The following is a 14,942-nucleotide window of genomic DNA, read 5'->3' as shown; positions in this document are numbered from 1 at the left end:
ATTCATAAAGTACCCAGTGGTACAATATGTCTCCCCTCCTTTTTTTTATTTTAACATTTTAGCATGGAAAAATGTAGCCAAATACAAGAGAAGAGAGAGCCTGCATATATTCACCACTCAGTTCCAACAAACTCAACTCGTGGCTGATTAGATATCCCTAGTACCTCATTCATTCATTACTGCTCCCCACAAAAGAACTATTCTGAAGCAAACAAAACAGGTCATGTCACTTTATCCTTAAATCTACAGTGTGCATCTCCAAAAGATAGTAACTTTAGTTTTAAATCCTCCATGCCAGGATCTTTGAGACAAAGACTCGAGGCTGCTGAGCTCCTTTGAGATGACGGTCAGCCCTCTATACAACATCACTCCACAGGAACACCAAAATCTTTCCTCCTGCCTACCCACCCTACAGCTCCACTCCTCCCCACATTTCCCATTACCTTGCTCTCAGGGGCATTGGCTACTTAAGAGAGGCGTAAACTCTGAAGCCAGACTGATGTAAACAGAATCTGAGCTCCACCCCTTCCTAGGTCTGTGACCTTGAGTAAGATGCTTCACCTCTCCATGCTTCAGTGTCCTCATCTAAAAGCTAAATTAATTAATAGTGCTTCCTCATTGGGTTGCCATAGAATTAAAATACGTTGAAATCATGTGAAGCAGTGGAACATCCAGACAATGGAATATTATCTGGTGCCAAAACTAAATAAGCTATCGAGCCACGAAAAGGGATGAAAGAAACTGAAATGCATATAATTAGGTGAAAGAAGCCAATCTGCAAAGGCTACATACTGTATGATCCCAACTATATGACATTCCAGAAAAGGCAACACTCTGAAGACAAACAAAAAGATCAGTGGTTGTCAGGGGTTAGGACGGAGGGAGGGATGAAGAGGTGAATCTGGGAGGATTTTTAAGGCACTGAAACTACTCTGTGTGATACGATCAGGGTGGGTACATGTCGTTATGTGTTTGTCCAATCCCATTGAACATGCATGCCTAGGGTGAACTCTAATGTAAACTATGGGTGATAATGATGTGTTGATAAAGGTTCATTGATTGTAACATTCTGGAGGGGACTGTTGAAAGTTTGGGAGACTATGCCTGTGCAGGAGTCAGGAGTGAATAGAAACCTTATGCTTTCTGCTCAATTTTGCTGTGAACCTAAAACTGCTCTTAAAAAATAAAGTATATTTAAAATATAATTACATGAGGCACCTGGAACAGTACCTGGCACATAGGAAGTACCATGTAAGTGGTGTTTAAAATTATTATTCTTTGCTTAATATATACACCATTTCTACCAATACCACTAAGTCTCTGAATTAAGTAACAAACAATGATAACCCCTCACATGTGCATAGTATAGTGGATATTTCTCAAAGCACATTTGTGCACAGTGTCAGGGGCAGTCTGGACATAATCTATGCATGGGGCAGCCCCAGGGGATTCAGAAGCAGGACAGGAGGAATCGAAAGATTTAGCTACAATGAGCCCTGTGTATGATGGGGAAAAATGAGAGCCAAACCAAAGGTCTAACGATAGGACATTGGTTGAATAAGATATGGCAATCTGTATGTTGCTGTCATCATAATTAAGGCAAGAGAACACTTAATGATATAAAAATTACTTTGGTAGGCCGAGGCAGGTGGATCGCCTGACATCAGGAGTTTGAGACCAGCCTGGCCAACATGGTGAAACCCTGTCTCTACTAAAAATACAAAAATCAGCCGGGTGTGGCGGCACACACCTGTAATCCCAGCTACTCGGGGGGCTGAGGCAGGAGAATTGCTTGAATCCAGGAGACGGAGGTGGCAGTGAGCTGAGACTGTGCCAATGCACTCCAGCCTGGGCAGCAGAGTGAGACCCCATCTCAAAAAAAAAATTGTTCCTACTGAGTTATGTGAAAAAGGAAAGTTACAAAAAAGTAAGTAAAGTATGAATCTACTGAGCTTTTTTTTCCTTTCGGTATATTATGCTTGTTAAAGAGACCAGAAAGATATTTATCAGAATAATATTCATATTTATTATTTCTCAATGGAGCAATAAGGAGTCATTTTTCCTTTCTTTTTTTGTGTCTGAATTTTCTATGCAATAACACATAATAAACATGTATTATTACTTTTAAAACAAGGAAAGCTTATTGTTTAAAAATGGAACACATAATTGTATATGCAATGTGATTCAGTTACATAAAAGATACATAAAACAGGAAAATGTTCATGGGAGAAATGTGAGTGACGTTTTTCTTTATATTTTTCAGGTTTTTACAAATGTGCTGCTCTGAGAGCCATAAGTTGCTTTTATGAAGATGGTTCAGATAGGGAAACTGAGGCATGGCAGGTTGGCAGGAAGGCTTTCTGGCTCCAAACACACATCTCTGCCTGCCCTGCCCTGCAAGAACCTGAGCAGATGCGGTCGATCATCCCCAGAGATGCCCTGCCTCCAGGTTCATTGCTGACTGTGCTTTAAGGCTCAAGGCGGTGACCAGCACGTAACAACACAATCTGCCTCTGCAGACTGCCAGGCAGCTGCATCTCCCCAGCTCCAGAGGCCAGCTGTTAGGGAGGAGCCCCAGAGGCAGACGTGTTCTTAAGCGATAGCAGCCCACCCAGGCCCAATCTCTTGGGCCTCCCTGATCTACTTCCCTGACAAGGGTGTCTGGAACAAAATAAAACAGAAACAAAAACAGAGGTGAGTGGGAAAGCAAAGGGAAATGAGAATGGAGAAAAGTATTTTCTAGATAAAGCAGTTGGATTTGATGGGTGAGCCAGGAGACCAGCAGCAGGGAGGGTGGGTGGTCCAGTGGGCAGAGTTATGGCTAGGAAGTGAAGAGTCAAGGGCCCCTGTTTCACCCACAGTCCATGACTGTAGGATCCAAGGCATGACCCCTTCCCACAGCAGTGCCCCTTTAAGAGAGGGAAATGTGATCAAAAGGGTAAGAAGGGTCCCTTGCTCCTGGAGGGGAACTGCTGGCCCGTTTGCCTGATAGCCACTGGAGGCAGGCCTTGGTTAGGCCTTCCCACTGACACCCAGTGGGACGTGATGGCAGAGCAGTTGGTGCTCTTGTCAACTTGCTGCTTCCAGATCTTCAGGTAACGAAATAGCCCCCGTTTTCAGTGCCCAGAGCAAGGCTTCAGGCCAGATCAGCAGCCCCCATCCTGTCTCTGTGTATGGGAACAGAGCCAGGCTTGGACTTGGGTGCAGTTGGCTGTGAGTAGCTCGATGGCCCATGACTGGCCCTTCTACAGACCCACACAGCACAGGACAGTCACAGAGCTGTGTCCACCGACCTCGGAGCAAAATGGACTTTGGGGATCTTTGTTTTTCCTAGGTGGAATAGAACAAAAAATGTATCAGTGGTTTATTGCCATGGAAATTTTACATACAACCCTGGCAGCTCTAAACATTTCCCAAGCCAGTTTGAAGGTAGTTTCTTATCCTTTGGACTTGGGAAGTCTCTAGCAGTGATTTCAAGGTGAGAATACGGAATGAGAGCAACACTGAAAATTTGAAGAGTAGAAGAGAATAATTCGTTCCTATTCCCTACCTTCCTGACTTTTCTTGTAGGTTACTATTAAAATCCCACCAAACCCTGCCACTGGCGTCCGTTGGGCTTTGTGGATTGATTCAGATTTAAGGTGCGCCCCTCTGGGCCTAGCACTGGAGGTGGAAACAGCAGAAGAGTAAAACTTGGTCTTGGGGTCCCCAAATTCAGAGGGAGTGACCGCAACAGGTAAGGTGACAGATTCTAAACCAAATTATGTGATACAGATCATGAATGGTTTGCTTATTCCAAATTAGCACCAACCCCAAACAAAACAGATAAACTGAATCCTAAAATGCACCCCGTCTGTTCACACTGGCCTAGGCTGATAATAAATGTTCTGCAGGAGTGGTCTTCAGTCTAAGAAAACAGGAACCATAGGGTGGCCACCCCATACCATGCCTGGGCATTCTGGGAGTACATTAATGTCAACCTATACACAATAGCACCCGGGCCTTTTAAAAATGTATCTGGCAGTATTTACATATATCTTGCACAGTGGATAATACAGAGGAGAGAAGATATTTACTGGGACCCAAGATTAACTTCAGTGGCATCGAAGCTGCTTCTAGCAGGGTACAACTGCAGGCTGCAGATTAACCCAAGGATCCACCCCTAATTTGCAGAGTGTTTTCTCTTAATTGACTTAAGGTTTCTTTCTCACATTTTCTACTCTCCCATTACTGATGTCTGCAAATGTTCTTCCAATTCCAAGTCAGTGTTACTCAACTAAAACTCATAATTTATATTCTATGTTTTATATTTACATTTGTATTCTGCATATGTTGTCATTCCAGATGTGTAGCAGCTGATACTTCTTTTAGTTTGTTTGTTTTTGTTTTTGGAGACGGGATCTCACTCTGTCACCTATGTTAGAGTGAGTGGCACCATCATGGCTCACTGCAACCTCCACCTCCCGAGCTCAAGTGATCCTCCCACCTCAGCCTCCCAAGTAGCTGAGACTATACGTGCATGTCACCATACCTGACTCATTTTTTAAAAATTTGTTGTAGAGACAGAGTCTCACTCTGTTGCCCAGGCTGGTCTTGAACTCCTTGACTCAGTTGATCCTCCTGCCTCACCCTCCCAAAGTTCTGGGATTATAGGTGTGAGCCACCGCGCCTGGCCAATATACTTCTTTAAGTCCCAGCATGGTGCCTCAGCAAAGCTCAGCGGTCCTGTCATCAGCAAAAGATGGGTAAACACCATTCTCAGGATCTACTGATTGTGCTCTACCATTTAACCAACTATTAAATGAAGTCTGGTGAAAATTTTCATAGGCATATTGGAAAGCAGGTGGATCAATACCTAGTGATAGCCATGTCTTGCACCTTAGCCTGTGTCAATTAGATTTTTGGAATACATTGTTCAAACCCATGTTCATGGGCACAAAGTTTACAATCAAAACAGTCATTATTATAAATAGTAATTTGTGTAGTCAGTGGTAATTTCAACAAAATAATATGCATAGTAAACATCGTTTTTAAGAACAAAAATTACCCAAAGAGCACAAATACATTCAAGAAATATTTTGAGGCTGAAACCCACATGCTAACTATTTTTGGGAGAATAATGAGAAAAACTTTCTTTCCGTCTACACACCAGGTCCCATAGCTAATAGTTGATACGTTTGCCTTGTTACAAAACTTAGAATGATAAGTGATATATATATAATGCATATGAAGTCGATAAATTATATTATGTGCCCAAAAGATATATATATTTCTATGTATACATCTCTACTCAAGACAGAAATATATGACTGAATAATTCTTCAACAGAATGGAATTGAACACAAAGGTGATACCAATGAATTTATGAATTTTTTCCACTTTGCTAAGAATATTAGTGTTTGTTGCATATATTAAAGTATATTTCCTTCACTGATACATTGAATATCCGTAGACGTTTGGTATAGAGATTTTAAATTTCTTACTTTCAAATACTGTACATGAACCAAACTTTCATATCTCCAATAAAAAGTAGGCTTGCAGGCCGGACAAGGTGGCTCACGCCTGTAATCCCAGAACTTTGGGAGGCCGAGGCGGGCAGATCACCTGAGGTCATGAGTTCAAGACCAGCCTGGCCAACATGGTGAAACCCCATCTCTACTAAAAATACAAAAAATTAGCCGGGTGTTGGCACGCGCCTGTAGGCCCAGGCACTGGGAAGGCTGAGGCAGGAGAATTGCTTGAACCCAGGAGGCAGAGGTTGCAGGGAGCCAAGATCACACCACTGCACTCCAGCCTGGGTGGCAGAGGGAGACTCTGTCTTAACAAAAAAAAAAAAAAAATTAGGCTTGCAAAGCCTGACCTCGTATAGCTTTGGCTTTAATGAGTAACAAGATACATTTTAATTCAAATACCCAAGCGCCAGCCTAAGAACAATCATGGCTTCTGCTTATAGTGAATTACTGGTCGTTATTTACATACAAAAGGATACATTTAAGCGCTTTAAATAGTTTAATCCCCTTGGTAGGTAACTAGTACTTATATTGGTTTCTTATGGCTACCCTAACAAATTAGCACAAATTGGGGGCTTAAAATAACAAACTGATTCTCTTACTGAAGTTCTGGAGGCAGGAAGTCTGAAATCAATTTCACTGAGCAGAAATCAACCACCCAGATGATTGCTTCCTGGGACTCCAGGGGAGAGTGTTTCCTTTTTCTCCTAGTTCCCGGAGCCACCTGGACTCCAGCCATGACTGCCATCACTGCAACCTCTTGCTTTCATTCTCACACCTCTTACTTCCTCCTTCACCTTCTTGCCTCCCTCTTAAAAAGACCCTTGTGATTACCTTTAGAATCTACCCAAATAATCCAGGATAGTCCCCCATCTCAAGATTTTTAATTTAGTCACACCTGCAAGTCCTTATTGCCATATAAAGTAACAGACACAGGTTCCAGGGATTAGCATGAGACCGCCTTTGGAGGGAGGCATTATTCAGCCTGCCCCCGTGCTCATCTGATCTTATTTGCAGTGTGCACTGACAAAGGCCTTCTTTTAGAGATAGCACAAAGATAAACTTCAGAATGGGGAGCCCTGATCGTGAAAAAGGTGCTGGATGAACGGTGAGGAAGCCAAGAGTTTGAGTCCTGCTCTTCCACGGCTGCAGGGTATAGTGGTTAAGAATACATGGACGGGTTTTGAAATCCCAGATCTGAGTTATTAACTGAGTGACCTTGGGCAAGTTGCTTTACTCATCTGCGGAGTAATAAAACCTCCCGGGCGGGGCTGTCCCTGAGATTATAAATGGATTACTCTATGCAAAATACCTGGCACAGTAAGTGTTTTAAGAAATGACTGCCCTTCCCACCCCCGATCTCAGGTATGAAGTCATGCTTGTCAGCTTTTTTTTAACTTTATAAAAGCTGAGAGCATCTTACACATATAAATTTATGCTGTTATAAGAGACAAGGTGCATGTAGCCCGCCCTCCTATTGTTTCTGTCCTAAGCTGGGAGGAGAACAGGGTTTTGGGTATAGAAAGCCCTGGGTCTACCAGATCTTTAGCAGGAGTGGAGAGTGAAAGTTCATGTAGGAATGACTTTGGGTATAAAGCGATCAAAGAGGGAAAAGAAGATGAAAGAAAGGAGATAATATGGGATCATGGGACTTAGGAAGACAGGAAGGGTCATTTGAGTTCACCTCTGTCACCTGGGTATCATACTGTGTCCGGAATTGGTTCCTGCCAGTGGGTTTGTGGTCTCACTGACTTCAAGAATGAAGCCGTGGACCTTCACGGTGAGTGTTACAGCTCTTAATGATGGCACGGACCCAAAGAGTGACCAGTAGCAAGGTTTATCGTGAAGAGTGAAAGAATAAAGCTTCCACAGCGTGGAAGGGGACCCGAGTGGGTTGCCACTGCTGGCTGGGGGGGTGGCCAACTTTTATTCTCTTATTTGTCCCCTCCCATGGTCCGTTTCTGTCCTATCAGAATGCCCTTTTCTCAATCCTCCCTGACAGTGGCTACTTTTAGAATCCTTCTGATTGGTACATTTTACAATCCTTTTGCTAGCTACAGAGCACTGATTGGTGCATTTTACAGTCCTCTTGCTGGCTACAGAGCACTGATTGGTGCATTTTACAATCCTCTTGTAAGAAAAGTTCTCCAAGTCCACACTCGACCCAGGAAATCCAGCTGGCTTCACCTCTCAATACCGTACTATATGGATGTCTGTTCCTCAAGTGATAGAGAATGTCTTCACCCATAGAATTTAGGTAAAGATTTTTACCATGAACAGACCTTTTTTGGTGGAAAAAAAAAATCATGAATTTCAATGTCCCTATCTGTGAAATGGACATTATGAAGCATATCCCATCTTGCTCCAATTACATACAAGTTGAGGTAATGTTTGTGAAGTGTTGTGGAAGTGGTTTTATGCTGTGCACATTTAAGCCGGCACCTTAACCAATTATTGTTATGAAACATGGCAAGGAGGGGCAGTGACATTCATCCAACTTCAAAACACACTCATCCTGGATCAGCAAGCCTGTGTCAGCCTGGAAGAAACAGGCAATACAGCTAAGAACAGGACTTTGCAACAATAGAATGCAAAAAACCACTCTAGATCTCCCCTCTGTGTAGCCAATACAAATGCCTCCTTCTTTAGGACACACTGCAAGCTGTGTATGCATCTGCATCCAGCTGCCTTGAAGGAAAAACAGCCTGACAGATGAAGCCCATCCTCCAACCCCCAACCTCTCGGTGTCTCATTTCAGTCACTCTTCCAAACCTGAACACTGTTTCCTGTTTCTAAGGAAAATGACTTAGAAATGGCTCAAGGGAGCCTGGTCGCTCCCAGGGTACCCCGCAGCACCCTGGCAGTGAAAGGATCAGAATCAACCAATTTGCTTCTCCTTGAGTGCCCAAGAACCAAGGGAAATCCACACCAGGATGACGCCCTCAGGGCTTTATCAGGCACAAAAGCATTGAGAAGTCAATGAGTCTCTTCCGCAACTCACAGGGCTCCCAGGGCTTGCTCTTGGGTGTGGAGTCCTATTCTTAGCAACACAACGATTTTCTCCGATGGGTCAAATCTCGGTTTTCCGATGGGTCAAATCTCGGTTTGGTTTTCTTTTCTGGCTTTGCTCCAGTTACTTTCTGGGACAGTCTTAATCCCGGGGCCTCAGTTTCTCCACTTTCCCGTTAAGAGGGTTATGCTCCCTTGATCACAGGCAAGTATGATTTGTATACGTACAATCTTCTAGGACAACCCCCTCATTTTGCAGACAGAGAAACTGAGATCCGGAGAAGGGCAGTGGCTTGGCATCGCTCACACAGGGGATGTGTGCGAAGCTAAGTCTCTGACTCCAGCTCAGTAGCCATCAAATGCAAATCGAATAATCTCAGCACTGTCTGGCTTCTTCCCTCACTGTTCTATGGGTGTTTTTCTTGTCTGCTCAGCCAGCTCCTCAGCTCCTCTTGGGCAGAGGCCATGGCTTGGCCTTCTTTCATGTCCCCTCAAGTGCCCAGGCCCATGGTGGGATTCCTTGGTCACTTGCTGATTGGGAGGGCTGACTGATGGAATGAAGAACTGGTGGATTTGAGTTGGGAAGATGCCAGAGTGATCCAGACCTTGAAGCAGGCCCACATGGGCAGGTGTGGGTGGGGGCTCTGGCCAGCCACTTACCAGCTGGGTGGCCTTGGACAAGTTTCTCAATTTCTCCAAGGCTCAATTTCCCCAGCTATAAAATGGGCATGACATACCCAATCCACGTGGTTTGACAATGTAATAAGATACTGCATGCCTGACGTGCCTCATCAATATTAAATTATTTTTGTTGTAGTTATTTTTGTAATGGGGGGGGTAGGCTTACTGGGCACCAAGATGGGGCAGGAAAAGAAACAATGAAAACATAATGGAAAGACATGGTAAAGCACAGGGACACCACGCTGGCCACCAACCCTGAGACTGGAGAGCACCGTGGGACTGCTGTAGGTCCTGGTGGTTCTGAAGGAGAAGGTGAGGCAGACAGAGGAGGAAGAAAGCAATGTGGAAAGCCTTAAGCTCCTTCACCTGTAATTAGTCTGTGAACTCCACCCTGGCACCAAGGTGAAATGGGTGGGGCCACTATTCCCTTTTCCTCCCACACCCTCCTGCCACGCTCATTATCCCTTCAGGCAACTCCAAGGCAATAGTGTTTGCCTTGACCTGGCTTTGCTGCATACCTCTAGATGTGACTTCCAGACCACAGACCCCTCCCAGCAATTGATGCTACCCTGGAAGCTGGCTCCTCCAGGACGCCCAGATCATAACTCGCTACCAGCTCACCAAGATTCAGCTGGGCCAAGGAGATAAGAAGGCCCATGCGAGCCACTGGTGTAGGGCAGGCCGCTCTGCTGGGTGGACTGGGTGGGCCACCAAGCTCAAGAGATGTTGACAAGCTATGGGGGCAGAATTCTCCTCTCACCCCTGGAAAAAAAATAATGGCAGAGGGATAAAATGGTTGCAAGGTACTTTTAAGAAATCTCCTCCCAGGGGTCAACAACCAAGGTGCTAATGCCTAGGTGAGCTCAGAAAACAGCTTCTGGCTGCGTGGCCCTGGCTGACAGGTGAGGTTTGGCAGGCATTTCTTCCAACTCCTGAAGCAGGCCCCCTTCCAGGTGTTAATCCTCTGCCTTCTACCTGCACTCAGTGAACCTCTGCTTATCCCTGATAATAAGCAGTGAGATAATGATCACACTGGAGGCATCTGACATTTTAATGGAGGCAGAATAAAAAAGAAACCAGTAGGAATGAGGAAATTGGCTTTGGGATCCAGAAGGCTTGGTTTTGGGTTCCAGGGACCACTTTTCCCTGGACTTTGCACATAAGACTCTGCAGTAAGGGGGCAGATAATACAATTCATTTCAATAATTTAACACCAAAATGTTCTTCTCTAAGAAATGTGCAGGGCGGCTGGGCCCAGGGGCTCACGCCCGTAATCCCAGCACTTTGGGAGGCTGACGCGGGTGGATCACCTGAGGTCAGGAGTTCAAGACCATCCTGGCCAACATGGTAAAACCCCGTCTCTACTAAAAAAAAAAAAAGAAAATACAAAAATTAGCCAGGGGTCGTGGCGGATGCTTGTAATCCCAGCTACTCGGGAGGCTGAGGCAGGAGAATTGCTTGAACCCAGGTGGTGAAGGTTGCAGTGAGCAGAGATCGCGCCAGTGCACTCCAGCCTGGGCAACAGAGCAAGACTCCGTCGAAAGAAAGCAAATAAAGAAAGAAAGGAAAGAAAGAAAGGAAGAAAGAAAGAAAGGAAAGGAAGGGAGGGAAGGGAAGAAAGGGAAGGAAGGGAAAGAAGGGAGAAACGGAGAAAGGGAGAAAGAGAGTCAGGGAGGGAGGGAAGGAGGGAGGAAGGAAGGAAGGTGGTCCAGGGCATGTTCTAGGCCTTACTTCTTCCATTCTCAGACCTCTCCTGGGAGTTTTCAGGGAATTCACTTTGGCCAGTTGACTTTGATTGAGTACATCCTATGTCCCTAGCAGTGCGCCTGGTGTTAGGGACACGACCCGGAATACAATCCATTCCCCACCCTTAAGAAGCTTTCAATCTAGCGGGAGAGAAAATAATCATACCTATTTTACAGATGAAGAAACTGGAACTTTAAGATTCTGATATCATTAAAATATTCATGTTTTTTCTTTCATTCATTTATTTAGAAAATTTTTATTGAGTCCACGTGATGTGCCAGGCGCTCCTTGAGGTGCTGCAGGCTGATACAGGGAAAAGTCGGGCACCTTCTGCCCACATGAGACACCTATACAGACAACAACAAATATGTATTTTGTGCACAGAAGCTTTATGACTTTTGTCCAAGTCACTTCAATTTCATCCTTTAAATGTCATTCAGTGGATAATGGGAAGCTATAATTGGAGTGTGTATATGAAATACAGAGGTGTACACACACACACACACACACACACACACACACACATGCTACTGAAACTGCTGCCCCAGATCTCAGGGAGGTACAGGAAGAAGGGTACCTGGAGAATGATGGCTGGAGAATGATATAAGAAAGTCACGTCCAAGCCGGGCACAGTGGCTCATGCTGGTAATCCCAGCACTTTGAGAGGCCGAGGCAGGCAGATCACTTGAGGTCAGGGGTTTGAGACCAGCCTGGCCAATATGGCGAAACCCCATCTCTACTAAAAATAAAAAATTAGGCCCAGCGCAGTGACTCACGCCTATAATCCTAGCACTCTGGGAGGCCGAGGAGGGCTGATCAGGAGGTTAAGAGATCGAGACCATCCTGGCCAACATGGTGAAACCCCGTCTCTATTAAAAATACAAAACTTAGCTGGGTGTGGTGGTGCGCGCCTGTAGTCCTAGCTGCTCGGGAAGCTGAGGCAGGAGAATCACTTGAGCCCAGGAGACAGAGGTTGCAGTGAGCCGAGATGGCACCACTGCACTCCAGCCTGGCGACAGAGCAAGACTCCATTTCAAAAAAAAACAAAAACAGGCCAGGCGCAGTGGCTCACGCCTGTAATCCCAACACTTTGGGAGGCCGAGGCTGGCGGATCATCTGAGGTCAGGAGTTCGAGACCAGCCTGACCAACATGGAGAAACCCCATCTCTACTAAAAATACAAAATTAGCTGGGCATGGTGGCGCATGCCTGTAATTCCAGCTACTCAGGAAGGCTGAGGCAGGAGAATTGCTTGAACCCGGGAGGTGGAGGTTGTGGTGAGCCAAGATTGCACCACTGTACTCTAGCCTGGGCAACAAGAGCAAATCTCAGTCTCAAAAAAAACAAAAAACAAAAACAAGCAAACAAAAATTAGCCAGGCATGGTGGCGCATGCCAGTAATCCCAGCTACTCAGGAGGCTGAGGCAGGAGAATTGCTTGAACCCGGGAGGCAGAGGTTGCAATAAGCCGAGATTGCGATCGCATCACTGCATTCCAGCCTGGGGAAAAAAAAAGTCATGTCCACCTTAAATAATGGGCTGGTTCCTGCAGGAGGAGAAGACAGCATTACAGGCTAGAGTTCAAGTGGAGGGTTAAGACATCAAGACAGGGTTAAGAGCAAGGACTTGGAGCTAGTCAGTTAGATCTGCCAGTAACTGTCAATGTGATCTGGAGGAAATCAATTTATCTCTAAATCTCAGCTTTCTCCTCCGTAAAATGAGGAGAACTGTGCATGTCTCATAAGGTGTGTACATACTGAACGTTGTGAAGATTCTCAGAAATGCTCTGTGTAACATGATTGGCCTGTCATAAGAACTCAGGAAGCTATTATCACCCATCACCATCATCATTACCAAAAAAACTGCTGACAGAAGCATTCACAGGAAGGGAATAGGAGAAGGTGGTAATGAACCTGACAGGGGACTTTTGTGGCTGGGGCAGGCTGGGGAAGAAAGTGCTGAGAGAAGGCCACTCCCTATCTTCCTGAAGATCTCCAGCAACCCTAGGAGAGACCCACATCCTGAGCTGAGCTTTCAAGGGCCCAGGCTGCATCTGGCTGGAAGGAGTTCATTTTATGTGACAACTCGGAACGAGGGAGCCTCTACTCTGGGGGTAGGGCCTTGAGGCCCTTGAATAAGGACAGCAGTTTATCAGTCCTGTCTCCACCCAACCCCAGGAAGAGAGAAACTCAACTCATCAATCTCCCTTCCATAGAGTAGGTATTTTTTTATTTTAAAATAATTGCGGCATCTCCGCTGCTGCTGCCGCTGTGGGTGCTGCACCTGCGCCCTCTGCCATTGCCGCTGCGGCCGCCACCCAGGGTCTCCAGGCTGAGAAGTGCGTTGGCCACTGCCCAGCAGCGTCGCAGAGCGGGGAGCAGGAGCCATGGAGCCAGGGGAGGGCGGGCGGATGGGCAGATTAGCCTAACAGGGCAGACCAGAGACAGCGTTCACTGTCTACCTCTGGGGAATCATTGTGCCACATTCTTGGGCTGGACAAGAACACAACCTCAGATGACATTAAAAAGTCCTATCGGAAACTTGCCTTGAAATATCACTTCGACAAGAACCCTGACAACCCGGAGGCCGCAGACAAGTTTAAGGAGATCAACAAGGCCCAAGCCATCCTGACGGACACCACAAAAAGGAACATCCATGACAACTAAGGCTCGCTGGGGCTCTACCTGGCCGAACAGTTTGGGGAAGAGAACGTGAACACCTACCTCGTGCTGTCCAGCGGATGGGCCAAGGCCCTGTTTGTCTTCTGCAGCCTTCTCACCTGCTGCTACTGCTGCTGCTGTCTGCGGTGCTGCTTCAACCGCTGCTGTGCTGCGGGAAGTGTAAGCTCAAGGCCCCTGAGGGCGAGAAGACAGAGTTCTACGTGTCCCCCAAGGCACGTCTGACGAGAGGGAGGCCGCAGACACACCGATCATCACACAGCCGATGATGCGGCTAGGGGCCGAGTCCTCCTGGCATCACCGGCATCACCGTCATTCCTTGGTGTCTGTGCTAGGCACAGTTGGCTTGGGGTCTGTGGTTTCCTGGGCCTTGTGGCAGGGTTTCTCCCGTGGGGGAATTTGGTGTGGAAAGCATAGGAGGCCCCTTCCGAGGTTGACACCGTGTCCTCTGCACAGTGTTTCTATCCTGGGTCTCCTTGACACGTGGACTCTGAGGCTCCAGTCCTTGGAGGTGTGTCCTTCGCCCACATTGGGGTCGTTTGTCTGGTTTCCTGCACTTTTCCCGGCTGTGAACTGGATTGATGGGGCCAGTCTCCTCCTCCCCTGTCCTGGGGTCATTCTCCACATTCCTTCCAGCCCACCTGTCCTTTCCATAGCCCTCTTTGGACCTTTACAACCACAGATGGTAGCACCAGCCCGATGAGCCACAGTCAGAGGAGAGTAGATCGTCCATGTGTGAGCATCTAGCCGCTGGGGACGGGGGCTCTTCCAAGACCCTCCTCCCGTGTTTGTCAGAGCTCCCATCTGCTCCACTTGCCTTTGCCTTGTCATCGATGATTCAGGCAGAGCCAGATTCGTTATGTCCCTGGAGGATGGACCGACTGGACCAGAGGGACCCCTCTGGCTCAGGAGGGTTGGGTCCCTGGGAGGCCAGCCCCCAGACCACGGAATCCACATGTGGACCATTGGAACTCAGTCTTTTGTCTGTCCTAGACCTTGTTGGTGGCGCCCTGGGTAGAGGAGTGGGGGAAACGGGTCTGATGTGCCTGTGCTGGCCGAGGGCTCAGAGCTGCCCCCACTCTGTGGCTCACGGGATATGCTGGGCCTGCCTTTGGCCCCATGCTGCAGACTCCAGTGGGTCTGGCTTCTGCACAACATCCATGGTGGCCGCTGCAGAGTTCTCAGCAGAGATAAAGCTGAGGAAGAGGCTGTGTGTGGTGGCTCTGGCTGGGACCAACCAGATGAGTCTCCTGAGGCCCTTTTTCCCGGCCTGCCTGCTGACTCGTGGCCCCAGCTCACTCATGGCCCTCAGTGGCCCAC

At 46.9% G+C, this 14,942-nt stretch overlaps 1 long non-coding RNA gene and 1 pseudogene across 1 annotated transcript; both read left to right on the top strand.

Moving 5' to 3' along the window:
- The first annotated feature begins 2,696 nt into the window (after window positions 1-2,696).
- Window positions 2,697-5,429, top strand: LOC134759070 (uncharacterized). The gene is made up of 3 exons (XR_010134940.1): window positions 2,697-3,095; window positions 3,571-3,736; window positions 4,561-5,429. It is a non-coding gene; the product is annotated as an uncharacterized lncRNA (long non-coding RNA).
- Window positions 5,430-9,418: 3,989 nt separating this feature from the next.
- LOC101150984 (dnaJ homolog subfamily C member 5-like) lies at window positions 9,419-14,663 on the top strand (annotated as a pseudogene).
- The last annotated feature ends 279 nt before the right edge of the window (window positions 14,664-14,942 follow it).

Source organism: Gorilla gorilla, chromosome 7 (genome assembly GCF_029281585.2).
Source record: "Gorilla gorilla gorilla isolate KB3781 chromosome 7, NHGRI_mGorGor1-v2.1_pri, whole genome shotgun sequence".
Lineage (NCBI taxonomy): Eukaryota > Metazoa > Chordata > Mammalia > Primates > Hominidae > Gorilla > Gorilla gorilla.
Note: the sequence above shows the minus strand (reverse complement) of the source record. Positions and strands in the feature narration are given on the sequence as shown.